The sequence below is a fragment of the Moschus berezovskii genome, chromosome 1, assembly GCF_049115385.1.
Source record: "Moschus berezovskii isolate FMDL1 chromosome 1, NW_MosBer_1.0, whole genome shotgun sequence".
NCBI lineage: Eukaryota > Metazoa > Chordata > Mammalia > Artiodactyla > Moschidae > Moschus > Moschus berezovskii.
This window is the reverse complement of record NC_142460.1, coordinates 159643795-159659447: the sequence shown is the minus strand read 5'-3', so window position 1 is coordinate 159659447 and position 15653 is coordinate 159643795. Positions and strand designations below refer to the sequence as shown.

Sequence of the window (15653 nt, the reverse complement as noted above, 5' to 3'; positions counted from 1 at the left end):
CTTTTAACTCTTTTTCTGAGATTATTTTTCATACAAAGTTAAAAGCACATTGTATTTCATTCCTGACCACCTGCCCAGTCCACATCTCTTCAAGAGAGATAAACTTCATCTAAATTATTTCATCTGATTGATAATTGTCATTTATAACTTTCTTGCTACTTCTGTCTTGGGTATTCCTTTGGAAAAGCTGTATGGATTCATTGCATATTCTAATATATTGTCTATGGGTTATAAGATAAAGTCAAGCACGTATCTGCTGATGCTTTTTCAGTTGACCTGTCTTTATACTTAGAAATGTCTCTTAATAGTAGGCATCCCTGTTGGCTCAGGTGGTAAAGAATCTACCTGCAGTGCAGGAGACCTGTGTTCAATCCTTCAGTTGGGAAGATCCCCTGGAGAAGGAAATGGCAACCCACTCCAGTATTCTTGCCTGCAGAATTCCATGCACAGAGGAGCCTAGCAGGCTGTAGTCCATGGGGTCGCAAAGAGTCAGACACGGCTGAGAAACTACCACTCACTCACTCTCCGAGAGTCTAGATTCAGGGAACTCTGTTGTTAGGTTCACTAGCTAAGCTATATTAAAAAGTTAGTAGACATTTGTCCAAAAATCCTACGTATTTCATATCTCTTCTGATTCTTGAGATTTTTACACTAAAACAACTTCACTTAGCCTTCTCCTTCCTCTAGCTATTCTGTTCATTCTCAAAGATGTATACATCATGCTGCCATAGTTACATTTAGAGGCTGTCACCTTAAGGTTCAACAACATATCTACTGGATTTTTTGAGTTGCATATTGGTTGGAAGAGCATTTGCTTGTGGACATTTAAGCATGTAAATACACACCACACACACACTTACCTAGACTTTCTCTAAGTTTAGCTTTAGTACCTGATTTAATTAGCCAAGAGGACAAAATATCATCTGAAGTCACAGGATGTGAGGGCACACCAGGTTATATAGGGACAGAAGGTTATAGAGTTGTTGCAACATATTCCAAAATGCCTCGTTTTTAACCCAAGAGTCCACAGCAGTAACACACAACTGCTGGTGACACTGTTTACACACTGGTCTTTCCAGGTCCAAAAAACTCACATCTTTCTACATCACAAGCAAGGTCCATCACCATCTAGATAGAATATAATCAATCAGTGTTTTTGTTTCGATTTAGGGCCTTTTAAGTCGGACACGACTGAGCGACTGAACTGAACTGAACAAATGGTAGGCCCCTCCTGCCTTTTTTTAAACAAACTCAGAGTCAGCAAGACATGTGCATCTTCATTCATTCAGTCTGTCAGTTTTTTCTTTAATTTATCAAGTACTTGCTATTTACAGGAACTTTTCTAGATGTTGGAAACATGCCAATGAACAAACCAAAACACATATGTTATGTTGGTGGTACTTACATTCCAGTGGAGCATACTAAAATAAATTTATTTTATTTTTAGTATTGCATTTGTGAAGAAAAATCAATAATTGGTTCAAAACTCAAATAGCCTTTTAAACTACTTCATGAAATTTAATTAGCATAAATTTATAATGGAGTTGTAATATGCCTGTACATTTACCTCATTTTATTGTGCTTCGCATATTTTGGGGGTTTTTTTCCTTTTTTTTATATTTCATTTTTTACAAATTTAAGGTTTGTGGCAACTCTAAGTTGAGCAAATCTGTTGGTGCCAGGAAATAAATTATTTAAAAAAGACACCGAAAGTGTGCCAAGAGGGAACATATCTCAACATAATAAAAGTCATATATGACAAACCTACAGCTGACATCATACTCAGCAGTGCAAAGCTAAAAGTATTTCCTCTAAGATCAGGAACAAGACAAGGATGTCCACTTTCCTCACTTTTATTCAATAGAGTCTTAGAAGTTTTAGCCACAACAGTCAGAGAAGAAGAAGAAATAAAAGGAATCCAAAGTGAAAAGCAAGAAGTAAAATTTCCACCGTTTGCAGATGACATAGTACTTTATACATAGGGAAACCTAAAGATGCTACCAGAAATCTACTAGAGCTCATCAATGAGTTTGGTAAAGTTGCAGGAAACAAAATTATACAGAAATTTGTTGCATTTCCATATACTAACAATGAACGATCAGAAAAAGAAATTAAGGAACCAATGCCACTTACCATCACATCTAAAAGAATAAAATACCTAGGAATAACTCTACTTAAGGAGGCAAAAGACGTGTATTCCACAAACTAAAAGACGATGAAAGATATTGAAGATGACACAAACAGTTGGAAAAATATACCATATTCTTTGACTGGAAGAATCAATATTGTTAAAATGACCATACTACCCAAGGCAATCTACGGATTCAGTGCAATCCCTATCAAAATACCAATGGCCTTTTTCACAGAACTAGAGCAAAAAAAAATTTAACTTTGTATGGAAACACAAAAGACCCTGAATAGCTAAAGCCATCTTGAGAAAGAAGAGTGGAAATAGAGAAGTCAGGCTCTCTGATTTCAGACTATGGCACTGGCACAAAAACAGACACATAAATCAGTGGAACAGGACAGAGAACCCAGAAATAAACCCGTGCACTTACACTCAGTTAATCTATGACAAGTTCAGTTCAGGTGCTCAGTTGTGTCCGACTCTTTGAGACCCCATGAACCACAGCACGCCAGGCCTCCCTGTCCATCACCATCTCCCAGAGTCCACCCAGATCCATGTCCATTGAATCAGTGATGCCATCCAACCATCTCATCCTCTGTTGTCCCCTTCTCCTCCTGCCCTCAATCATTCCCAACATCAGGGTCTTTTCAAATGACTCAGCGCTTTGTATCAAGTGGCCAAAGTATTGGAGTTTCAGCTTCAACATCAGTCCTACCAATGAACACCCAGGACTGATCTCCTTTAGGATGGACTGGTTGGATCTCCTTGCAGTTCAGGGGACTCTCAAGAGTCTTCTCCAACACCACAGTTCAAAAGCATCCATTCTTCAGCGCTCAGCTTTCTTTATAGTCTAACTCTCACATCCATACATGACCACTGGAAAAACCATAGCCTTGACTAGATGGACCTTTGTTGACAAAGTAATGTCTCTGCTTTTTAATATGCTGTCTAGGTTGGTCATAACTTTCCTTCCAAGGAGTAAGCGTCTTTTAATGTTATGGCTGCAATCACCATCTGCAGTGATTTTAGAGCCCAGAAAAATAAAGTCATCCACTGTTTCCCCATCTATTTCCCATGAAGTGATAGGACCAGATGCCATAATCTTAGTTTTCTGAATGTTGAGCTTTAAGCCAACTTTTTACTCTCCTCTTTCACTTTCATCAAGAGGCTTTTTAGTTCTTCACTTTCTGCCATAAGGGTGGTGTCATCTGCATATCTGAGGTTATTGATATTTCTCCTGGCAATCTTGATTCCAGTTTGTGCTTCCTCCAGCCCAGCGTCTCTCATGATGTAATCTGCATATAAGTTAAATAAGCAGGGTGACAATATAAAACCTTGACCTACTCCTTTTCCTATTTGGAACCAGTCTGTTCCAGGCTCACCAAGGAGAAAAGAGAAAGGGCCAAAATAAGCAAAATAAGAAATGAAAGAGGAGAAATAATAATTTATGCCACAGAGATACAAAAAAAAAAACATAGAAAAATACTATGAACAGTTGTATGCCAGCAAATTGGACAACCTAGAAGAAATGGGCAGATTTTTAGAAACATACAGCCTGCCAAGATGTAATCAAGAAAAAATAGATAGTTTGAACAAACTAATCACAGGTAGTGAAATTGAATTTGCTATTTTTTAAAAAAGGTTTCGGAAAACAAAAGTTCAGGATCAGGTGACTTCATACGGGAATCTTACCAAGCATGTAAAGAAAAACTAATCCCTACATTTCTCAAACTATTTTTAAAAATTGGAGAAGATAGGACACTTCCAAATTCATTCTATGAAGCCACCATTTCCCTGATACCAAAACCAGACAGACACTACAAGGAAAATACAATTGTAGGCCAATATCTGTGATGAATATAAATGCAAAAATTCTCAACAAAATATTAGCAAACTAAATCCAGCAGTATATAAAAATGATCATATACCATGATCCAAGTAGGATTTATTCCAAGGGCACAAGGATGTCTCAACATTTGAAAATCAATCAATGTGATATACTACATTAATAAAAGGAAGGATTAAAAATTACATGATCATCTCAATATTCACAGGAAAAGCATTTCACAAAATTCAACATCCATTCATGATAAAAAAAAAAAAACAACCTCATCAAAGTGGGTATAGAGAGAACACATCTGAACATAATAAAGGCCATTTATGACAAACCCACAGCCAGCATCATACTCAATGGGGAAAAGCTGACAGCTTTTACTTACTTTTATCCAAGAACAAGATAAGGATCTCTACTCTTGCTGACTATATTTAACATAATATTGGAAGTCCTAGCCACAGCAGTTATATGAGAAACAGAAATAAAAGTCATCCAAATTGGAAGGGAAGAAGTAAAACTGTCAGTGTTTGTAAATGACATGGTACTCTATATAGAAAACCCTAAAGTCTCCACACAAAAATTATTAGAATAAGTGAATTCATCAAGATAGCAGGATACAAGATTAGAAAAATCCATTACATTTCTCTACACTAATAATGAACTATCAGTTCAGTTCAGTTCAGATGCTCAGTCGTGTCCGACTCTTTGTGACCCCGTGAATCACAGCACGCCAGGCCTCCCTGTCCATCACCAACTCCCGGAGTTCACTCAAACTCATGTCCATCGAGTCGGTGATGCCATCGAGCCATCTCAGTCTCTGTCGTCCCCTTCTCCTCCCACCCCCAATCCCTCCCAGCATCAGACTCTTTTCTAGTGAGTCAACTCGTCGCATGAGGTGGCCAAAGTATTGGAGTTTCAGCTTTAGCATCAGTCCTTCCAATGAAAACCCAGGATTGATCTCCTTTAGAATGGACTGGTTGGATCTCCTTGCAGTCCAAGGGACTCTCAAGAGTCTTCTCCAGCACCACAGTTCAAAAGCATCAATTCTTCGGCGATCAGCTTTCTTCACAGTCCAACTCTCACATCCACACATGACCACAGGAAAAACCATAGCCTTGACTAGACAGACCTTTGTTGGCAAAGTAATGTCTCTGCTTTTTAATATGCTATCTAGGTTGGTCATAACTTTCCTTCCAAAGAGTAAGTGTCTTTTAATTTCATGGCTACAATCAGCATCCGCAGTGATTTTGGAGCCCAAAAAAATAAAGTCTGACACTGTTTCCACTGTTTCCCCATCTATTTCCCATGAAGTGATGGGACCAGATGCCATGATCTTTGTTTTCTGAATGTTGAGCTTCAAGCCAACCTTTTCACTCTCCTCTTTCACTTTCATCAAGAGGCCTTTGAGTTCCTCTTCACTTTCTGCCATAAGGGTGGTGTCATCTGCATATCTGAGGTTATTGATATTTCTCCCGGCAATCTTGATTCCAGCTTGTGCTTCTTCCAGCCCAGCGTTCCTCATGATGTACTCTGCATATAAGTTAAATAAGCAGAGTGACAATATACAACCTTGACGTACTCCTTTCCCTATTTGGAACCAGTCTGTTGTTCCATGTTCAGTTCTAACTGTTGCTTCCTGACCTGCATACAGGTTTCTCAAGAGGCAGGTCAGGTGGTCTGGGATTCCCATCTCTTTCAGAATTTCCCACAGTTTATTGTGATCCACACAGTCAAAGGCTTTAGCATAGTCAATGAAGCAGAAATAGATGTTTTTCTGGAACTCTCTTGCTTTCTCCATGATCCAGCGGATGTTGGCAATTTGATCTCTGGTGCCTCTGCCTTTTCTAAAACCTGCTTGAACATCTGGGAGTTCTTGGTTCACATATTGCTGAAGCCTGGCTTGGAGAATTTTGAGCATGACTTTACTAGTGTGAAATAAAATACCTAGGAATAAACTTAACCAAGGAGGTGAAAGACCTGTACTCTGAAAACTATAAAACATTGTTGAAGGAAACTGAAGATGATACAAAGACTTACTTCACTCTCTGTAATAGGCTCCAGTTTCATCCACCTCATTAGAACTGATTCAAATGCATTCTTTTTAATGGCTGCGTAATACTCCATTGTGTATATGTACCAAAGCTTTCTTATCTATTCGTCTGCTGATGGACATCTAGGATGTTTCCTTGTCCTGGCTATTATAAACAGTGCTGTGATGAATATTGGGGTACACGTATCTCTTTCAATTCTGGTTTCCTCAGTGTGTATGCCCAGCAGTGGGATTGCTGGGTGGTATGGCAGTTCTATTTCCAGTTTTTAAAGGAATCTCCACACTGTTCTCCATAGTGGCTGTACTAGTTTGCATTCCCACCAACAGTGTAAGAGGGTTCCCTTTTCTCCACACCCTCTCCAGCATTTATTGCTTGTAGACTTTTGGATAGCAGCCATTCTGACTGGCATGAAATGGTACCTCACTGTGGTTTTGATTTGCATTTCTCTGATAATGAGTGATGTTGAGCATCTTTTCATGTGTTTGTTAGTACTGATGCATATATATGGAATTTAGAAAGATGGTAACGATAACCCTGTATGTGAGACAGCAAAAGAGACACAGATGTATAGAACAGTCTTTTGGACTCCGGGAGAGGGCGAGGGTGGGATGATTTGGGAGAATGGCATTGATACATGTATGTTATCATATGTGAAATGAATCACCATTCCAGGTTCAATGCATGATACAGGATGCTTGGGGCTGGTGCACTGGGATGACCCACAGGGATGATATGGGGAGGGAGGTGGGAGGGGGAGTTCAAGATGGGGAACACATGTACACACGGGGCAGATTCATGTCAATGTATGACAAAACCAATACAATATTGTAAAGTAATTAGCCTCCAATTAAAATTTAAAAAATAAGATGATACAAAGAAATGGAAAGATACCCCATACTCTTGGACTGGAAGAATTAATATTGTTAAAATGACCATAGTACCCAAGGAAATCTAGAGATTCAATGCAATCCCTACCGAAATACCCATGACATTTTTCACAGAACTAGAAAATAATCCTAAAATCCATGTGGAACAACAAAAGACCCCAAACTGACAAAGCAGTCTTAAATAAGAAGAAAAAAACTGGAGATATCACCCACCCAGACCTCAGACTATACTACAAGGCTGTAGTAATCAAAATAGCATAGGACTGGCACAAATACATAGAGCAATGGAATGGAACAGAGAGCCCAGAAATAACCCCACACACACATGGTCAATTAATCTACAACAGTGGAGGCAAGAATATACAATGAAGAAAAGACAGTCTTTTCACAAGTAGTACTGGGAAAACTGGACAGTTAAATGTAAAGCAATGAGATTAGCACTTACTTCATACCATATACAAAAGTAAACTCAAAATTAATTAAAGACCTCACTGTGAGACCTGAAACCATTAAACTCCTTCCTATGAGAGAACATAGGCAGAATACACATTGACGTAAATCATAGCAATATTTTTGACTGTCTCAAGGCAAAAGCAATAAAAGCAAAAATAAACAAATGGAGCCTAATTAAACTTAAGAATGTTTGCACAGCAAAAGGAAACTGTCAGCAAAGCAAAAAGACAACCTACAGAATGGGAATAAATGATATGGCCAACAAGGAATTACTATCCAAAATATGTAAACAGTCATTACTACTCAATATCAAAAGAACAAACAACTCAGTCAAAAAATGGACAGAATAGACATTTTTCAAATAAGACATAAAGATGGCTACAGACCCATGAAAAGATGCTCAGCATTGCTAATTGTTAAGAAAAGTAAATCAAAACAATAAGATAGCACCTCATACCTATGAGAATGGCTATTATCAAAAAGTCTGCAGATTACAAACAAGGAGAGGATGTAAATAAAGAGAATCTTTGTACGCTGTTGGTGGAAATGTAAATTGGTACAGCCACAGTGGAAAAATGCATGGAAGGTCTTCAAAACACTATAAATAAAACTTCCATATGGTCCAACAATTCTACTCCTGGGTATATATCCTAAGGAAAAAAAAACATTAATTTGAAAAGGTACATAGCAGCGTTATTTACAATAGACAAGATATGGAAGCAACCCAAAGGTCGTCAACAGATGAATGGATAAAAAAGATATGAGAGACAGAGACATGCACACATACACACATAAACACAGACGTAATGGAGCATTACTCAATCATTAAAAAATGGAGTTCTGCCATTTTCAGCAAAGTAGGCTGGCCTAGAGAATATTATGCTTAGTGAAATAAGTCAGACAAAGAAAGACAAATACTATATGATATCACTTACGTGTGGAATCTAAAAAATAATACAAATTAATGTATATGCAAAACAGATTCACATAGGAAACAAACCAGTGGTTACATTGTAAATCAACTATACTTCAGCTTAAAAAGTCAAATGAAATGTGTGTTATTGTATACAAATGGAATCATATAGCTTTTTGTGCCTTCCTTTGGCCAGGGAAATTCCAGGGGAGGGATTCTGCTGTGAGCAACCAACACTCCTTTCTGGGGGAAGACAGCCTCAGTCTTGAAGAGGAGAGCTGAGTGACACACAACATTCTCTACATGGTTAAATGGAAAAGACGAAATTATAAAGCAAATGGAAGAAAATATCAAATAGTCCAAAAATGAGATTGAAAAGGACATTCTTTTTATGATATTTCCCAAATCAGATAAAAAGAGATGTAGAGCATCTATAATGACCGTAGGTTTTACCAAGGTGGGGAGTGTAGGTGGAAAGGGACAGCAGTAAGAAAAGCCACCAGCATCACTGTGGTCCAGGAGGGACCTCTCTTGCCTCAAATGCTGAACATCTGGAGGACAACATTTCCTTCCAGTGCTGCTTATCTCAAATCCCTGACAAATAGCTTGCACATCAGCCTTGGTTTACAGCATTACTTCACATTTGTGTATGGTGGGGAGGGGCTGATTTTGAGTCACCCAGAGGGTCCTGCTTATTTCAAACTCAACATGCTTGTAAGAAAGCATAGTCTCCAGGGGATATTCTCCCACTTTCTCCTACTTCCACCAGCAACTTGCCCTTCCCTGAGACCTCACCCCACCTTTGCGTGCCTGTCACAGAAAGTCAGGGCCATAGAAGCTGCTGAATATCCAGCATGTGGGCTTTTTCTGGGCATCCTGTGTTCTCACTTGCTGCTTTATTCTGAACCCTTTGGAAGGCTGATCAGTGGTTAGAGACTATGACACTTTAGGAAGGAAAAAGAAACCCTTCTGAGTTAATATGATGATAATAGCAGCCACAGTGACTGTGCCAGACACTGTGAGAAGCCCTCTCATATATTATCTCGCCAAACCTTCTTTTTTTTTTTTTAACCAGTGTCATTCACTTTTTTTTTTTTTTCTCGTATAAAATTACGTGGTAGCTACCGCTGGAGCCTGGGTCCTTGCATGGAGACTGGTGTGGGTCCTTACAAGATGGTCAATGAATTCCTGATACAGAGGCTTGGGGAACACCATCTCTTTCCAGAGATCAGGGGTAAGATAACTATAGGTCTTAGAAATGGCATCAAAAGTGGCCTTGGTGGAGGCCTTGCCCAAGGTGGCGGTACAGCCCCTGGCAGAGGTGTAACAGTCATCAGTGCCAGCCATCATCAGGAGCTTCTTGGGCACAGGGGCCAAGACAATGCCAGTGCCCCCGAGGGCAGGGATGCAGTGCACCAGCACCGAGCCACAGCGGCGTCACCTTGCAAGGGACGGTGTGGGGCTTGCTGATCTTGTTTCCCCAGTAGCATGGGACGATGGATGATGGCCCCTATGACCAGGATAGTAGTGGCTACCTTCTTAGAGCACTTGGCACCCAAACTGACATGACTGTTGTAATCCCCAGTTGCAGCAAATGCCTTGAACCTGGTCTGCTAGCCAGCACGGATCTGCTTTTTACACAGGCATAATCTTCAAAACCTCGTCCTTGAGGGATGTCCCCAGGAAAAAGACAATGATCTCAGATTCCTTGATGGGCAGAGAGAAGAGGTAGATCTCCTCCAGGGACTTGATCTTCATGTCCTTGACCAGAGGGCCCAGCTTGGTATCGGGGAGCCACTCCTTGTCCTCGGCCTTACCTCTAAGAGCACCATGGTGTTTACCCCAGCCCTGACCCTGGCTGCAGCCCTGGCGCTGGACACCACTTTCCGCAAAAGCCACCACAGCCTCCTATTCCAGGGCCCCCGGGGCCTCCGGGGCCTCCCACAGCACTGGCGTCAGCCTTCATTTGGTGTTTTTACGAAGAAGGCTCACCAAACCTTCTTAATTCTCTGTTTTACATATGGAGGAGATGAGGCTTAGAGTGATCAATTGTCCAAGGTTACACAACTAAAAGCACTTTCCTAAGACACCTGGATGTGAATGAGGATCTGCCTGATTCCAAAGACCACTGCCTCTGTCCCCTCAGTTCCTCTCAGGCTCCACTGAGCAAGATGGGCTATGGAGACCAGGGGCGGGAGACTTAGTGTGCAGCTTTTATTACATCACTGATTCTCAGTCTTGGCTTCACATTAGATTCACCCAGGGAGTGTCTTAAAATCCCATTGGTTCCAGTGAGAAGCTAAGGTTGAGAACCACTTATTAGATGCACCCCCAAAATATCCTAGAATACAGAGTTGGTGTCATCTTAAAAGCGAGTATTACCTGCTCCTTATGCTTTAAGGAGGTTTCATCATGGGTGATCTGGTGACTATTTCGAGCATTTTATATACAACTTGATATTCCTATTGACCTAACAGAAATGGTAACTAAACATAAACAGAACATAGCAGCTTCAGTAAGCTTAGGAATTTTAGGTGCTGCCATGCATCCTCGTGGTGGGAAGTCATCACTCTGAACAGAGTTAGAAAACCTAAGTTCAAGTTTCAGTCCTGCCACTCACCACCTATGTGACTTGACCTTGAAATTCCTCCTTAATCTGAAGGAAGCCAACTAGAGTTTTGAGCAGGATAATGACATGCTGGGGTGAGGATGGGGAGAACCTCTTTCTAAAATACCAGAGGTTGGAAACAAAGATGTTGTTCAAGGGATATGAGGGTATTGATAATTCTGCCTTTACCACCCACCTCTGTGAAATTAAAGTTATGGGGAGCAATGTGATGCTGATTTTGGCTCAAGAGTTAGAGGAGCCTGTTTTTGTAACAATTCCTTAAATGGAACCACACATTGTTAGTCTTTGTTCTTTCAAAATGAAGATGCAAAACCCAAGCCTACCAGGGCAGTGACATAGCAAGAACCTGCATAACTTCAAACATCCTAAGGATCCTATCCATTCGGGAACCGAAAGCCAGGACTCCTTTGCCAAGGACTGCTGATCTGCTTCTGCCCTGTGCAGACTCCTCATCTCTGACAATAAATAAAGATTTTAATCTAACTCAGAGTGTGCATGTGAGGTCACCCAAACTCTACTGCCCCCCTGCTCCTAGATTGACAGAGAAGTACTCGATGTGAGATGTGAACTGGGAGAAAGGTGGTGCAGTGGGAAGAAATAACCACCTCTCACATACATGGAGGCCGTTTAAGAGCCAAGAACCTCACTGCTACCCAGTTGCTATATTCTGGTTGCCCCTGTCAGAAAAAAGAATAGTATTGTGTCCTGCCTACTATGCATTTTAATCATACAGCCCCCTTCGCAAACTTTGCTTCACAAGCATCAGGCAGGCACGTGATTTCTGCCAGATTTGGCTCCTCAGCATTCTGGAGAAACGCTAGTGTGCTTGTGTCCTTTAAGATGGCTTAGCAATGAGACCACAGGAGGCAGGGCGAGCAGCCAGGGATTTCACAGGTGACTCTTGCTTCTCCCTGTTGTCTTTGTTCCCACCCTCTGTTTCAGCTCATTTTAGTCTTCTGTAAAGGTTTGATCCCAATTTTTATGTTACAAAGTGTGTGTTTGTGCCCATCCCATTGTAAACCACCTTGAATCCTTTCTGAAAGCATGAAAGGCGTATGTCAGAAACAGTTTTGTCATTTGGGACCTCCACGTCTGTGGCGGGAGGCTGGCAGGCACCAGTCAGGTGTGTGCCTGAGTGAGGGTCTGAGCTGTGAACACATCTGGAGGCTGACTCACATGGAGGCACCCAAGAAACCTGGTCAGGCATCTGACAGACTCCTGCCATGCTAAAGGGGCACAGAGGGTGAGCTGGTACCCAGAACATCATGTCACTCAGCCTCGTCTTCAGGGGAGCGTGGCCAGGAAGCTTGTTTACTACAATGAGTTGTACAGAATAGAAATATTAGGGTTTTGATGGTAGATCCTAGCAGCACTTTTGTGAAACAGCATACGGTGCAGAGAACAGGGGATCAAGGTTAGAGAGACCAGAGTCTGAACCCCGGGCAGGACAGAGACACAAAATCCATCAACAGGAGAAGAAGGCGTGAGCTTTCCTTGCCATGCCAACACGTAACCACACCTCTCAAGGTCCCTGAAACCCCACCCCCCCAAACAGAGCTGGTGGGCCCAGCTTGGAGAGGGGCTTAAAGGAGCCTAGCAGCCCCCTTAACTGTAGCCATAGCTGTCAGATCTTACTTTAAATGTCATATAACCATTTTTTTATACAGATATAAATTTCTAATTTGGCTTTTTCCTTTACACATTTCTTTGGCATATGTGCGCTAAGCACATGCTTGGGGGAAAAAACCAGTTTAATTCTGATTTTCTCCCTTTAAAACGATCAGCATTTCACACTCTTATGCATAATTCATTAAGTAAACCAAAGATTTTTTTTTTTTTTTTTGAGCTCATGGGAGGGAGGGCAAGTGTGAAGATATACTTTTTGTGGGTCATATCAAGAATTCCACGGTTAGACCTGTTTTGATCCAGGTGACTTTCATGGCACAGATATTCAGCTGAAGTATCTGAATATCCCTGCGTAGCATTTGGAAATGGTTCCTAAGAAGAAAGATGCTACAACATGCTGCTTCAACACACTTTGTTTTTTCTTTACCTCCTACAGTAGGAAAGTAGGACTTTGTTTAAGCACACAGCTTTCTCTCGGTTTACGTTGTTAGAGAAGCTTCTGTTCTTTTTAATGTCTCTGAGACGGAGATGCATCTTAAGGTCACTGTCAGTCAGACAGTGATCACAGCCCAAGTGGTGAGTGTCAGCTGTAGTTATTTACCTCATCATCTCTATTTGAGACATAAGCATCATTGGTGCTGAGCATCTTTAATTGCTATCTTAAATTCTTCAAAAAGATTTATTGTGGCTCAATCTCCAAAGGTTGTGTTGTGTGCAGAGGGCATAGAAGCCGAGCAGCAGAGCAGAAATTTGATATTTGTGAAACAAGTGTTCATCATTTAAGAATGGTCTCCATTCCATATACCAGAGCAACGGTCAAGTTCTAAATGGGACTAAAGGAAAGAAGACCCTTACAAAACAGTTGAAACTGGGCTGTGTTTTGTTGCTGAAATGTTTGCAAAAGAATTGGCAGTTATGTCCCACATGATGTAAGTGAAGGGATGCGTGATGACAGTGTCTAGATAAGTCTAAAGGTGCTCCCCCAGTAGCACAGAATAAAAATTGTAAATGTAAGAAAGCATCATGTTATAGGGTAATTGGCAGTATGCTTTCTTTCTTCAGTTCAGTTCAGTTCAGTCGCTCAGTCGTGTCCGACTCTCCGCGACCCCATGAATCGCAGCACGCCAGGCCTCCCTGTCCATCACCAACTCCCGGAGTTCACTCAAGCTCATGTCCACAGAGTCATCTCATTCTCGGTCGTCCCCTTCTCCTCCCTCCCCCAACCTTTAAACAATAGTATGTTGTTTCTTATGTTTGATGAAATGTACTTAAAACAGAAGAGCTTGAATTTCCTTAGGTAAGTGTTCTATCTATTGCCTGGATAAATAGCACAGTTAGCACAGGATAACTTATAAAATTCACTCCCAGAATCTGGCCACAAGCTGATGTAACCTCAGATGGTTTGAGTGTGAACAACAAAGATTTCATGGAATCCTAGAGTGAGGAATCTGTAAGGGAGTCTTAGGGATTCTGTGGTCTTACAGATGGAGCTGCTGGAACCCAGAGTTCAGAAGCCTCTGTTCAGTCCCTGGACACGTATTTAATCAGTGGATCATGAGAATGTGAGGCATGGATGCCCTTTTCCCAGTGCTCCCAGTGGACATTTTGGCTTCGAGGGGAGTGGACAGGAGAGAGGAGAAATGGGAAGGGATGGAGTTTAAGGTTGGGCAGCCGTTCATTTGTCCCTTATCTGACGATTTGTTTTCTGTGGATGCCTTCTCTACAGTTCCCCTCCTTACCTTTCCCTTATCCCTCCACTGTGCCTCTCACCCCTCACAACCCTGTCATTTTTTCTTTGCTTTTGTCCACTATTCTCCCTTCTCACCCATCTTCTAAGCCTTGAAGTGGCAGATTAGCTGAAGTGGGGAAGGGAACAGGACATGTGTGAAGAAAGCAGCACAACAGGAGGCCTTGAAGAAACATTTTAAAAATTTAACTGAGGTACTTCCCTGGTGATCCAGTGATTAAAGAATTTACCTGCCAACGCAGGGGACACGAGTTCAATCCCTGGTCTGGGAAGATTTCATGTCCTGCAGAGCAACTAAGCCCATGCACCACAACTGTTGAGCCCACTCTCTAGAGCCTGTGCTCTGCAACAAGAGAAGCCACTACAATGAGAAGCCCATGCTCAGCAGTGGAGAATAGTCCCCACTCACCACAGCCAAAGGAAGCCCGCATGCAGCAAAAGACTCAGCACAGCCAAAAATAACTAATTAATTGCTGTTTTAAAAAAAACTAACTGGGGAAATTCTCTGGTGGTCCAGTGGTTAGGATTCCACTCTTTCACTGCTGAGTTCAGCTAGGGAACCAAGATCCCACAAGTTGTGCAGTGAGACCAAAGAAAAAAAAAGAAAGTTAACTGGAAACATTCCCATCTCAAATCCTACCCTACTCTAGAGCAGGAGTTGGCAAACTACAGTCTTCTGCCTCTTCTTGTAAATAAAGTTTTATTGAATCACAGCAGCATGCATTCATTTACATCTTGTGTGTGTCTGTTTTTACACAGTGATGGCAGGATTGGGTGTCCACATAGCCCAAAATGTTTACTAGTTTGGTGTAGACAAGTGCTTCCCCAAGTGCAGTCTGCAGAAGTCTGCTTGTGCAAAATGTTAAAGAGGTATTTCTGGAAAGAAAAAGCTTCTTGGGTCAAATAATTTTGGAAACTCTGTTTTTTAATCAGAGGATTACTTAGAGCCTTTAATAAGCTAACATGCACTGTGAATTTCTGAGAGGTAGCTGAAGTATACAGCATTTTCCCAAGTTAATTTGGGAACCCTTTTCTTACAGAGCTCCTTATGGGTATAGAGTTCCTCAAAAGACACTGTGGAAGATGGTTCTTGTTCAGTATCCAAGATATATTATTAATATTAAGTGAGAAAGGCGAGGTGTATCCATTACACACCCATCAGTGTAAAGCATGAAGAAGGAAAGTGCGGTTAAGTGTTTGCTTGTAAATGTTTCAATCATCTCTTGAAAGATCCATAGTGAACTGATCACTTTGAGGTGTGTTGAAGCTGGAAGATAGGCTTTTCACTGTATTGATTAGCTGCATTTTGACTTTGGGATCGTGCCAATATACTTCATTATGTAAACAGTCTGTCCATCAACATAATTAAATTTTAAAACAAAAAT

At 41.2% G+C, this 15653-nt stretch overlaps 1 protein-coding gene and 1 pseudogene across 2 annotated transcripts in view; one reads left to right on the top strand and one right to left on the bottom strand.

The window, feature by feature from the left end:
• Nucleotides 1–15653, top strand: part of TMEM108 (transmembrane protein 108) — a 413918-nt gene that overhangs the window by 358331 nt on the left and 39934 nt on the right. The gene's annotated exons all lie outside the window — the stretch shown is intronic.
• LOC129547734 (small ribosomal subunit protein uS5 pseudogene) lies at nucleotides 9377–10232 on the bottom strand (annotated as a pseudogene).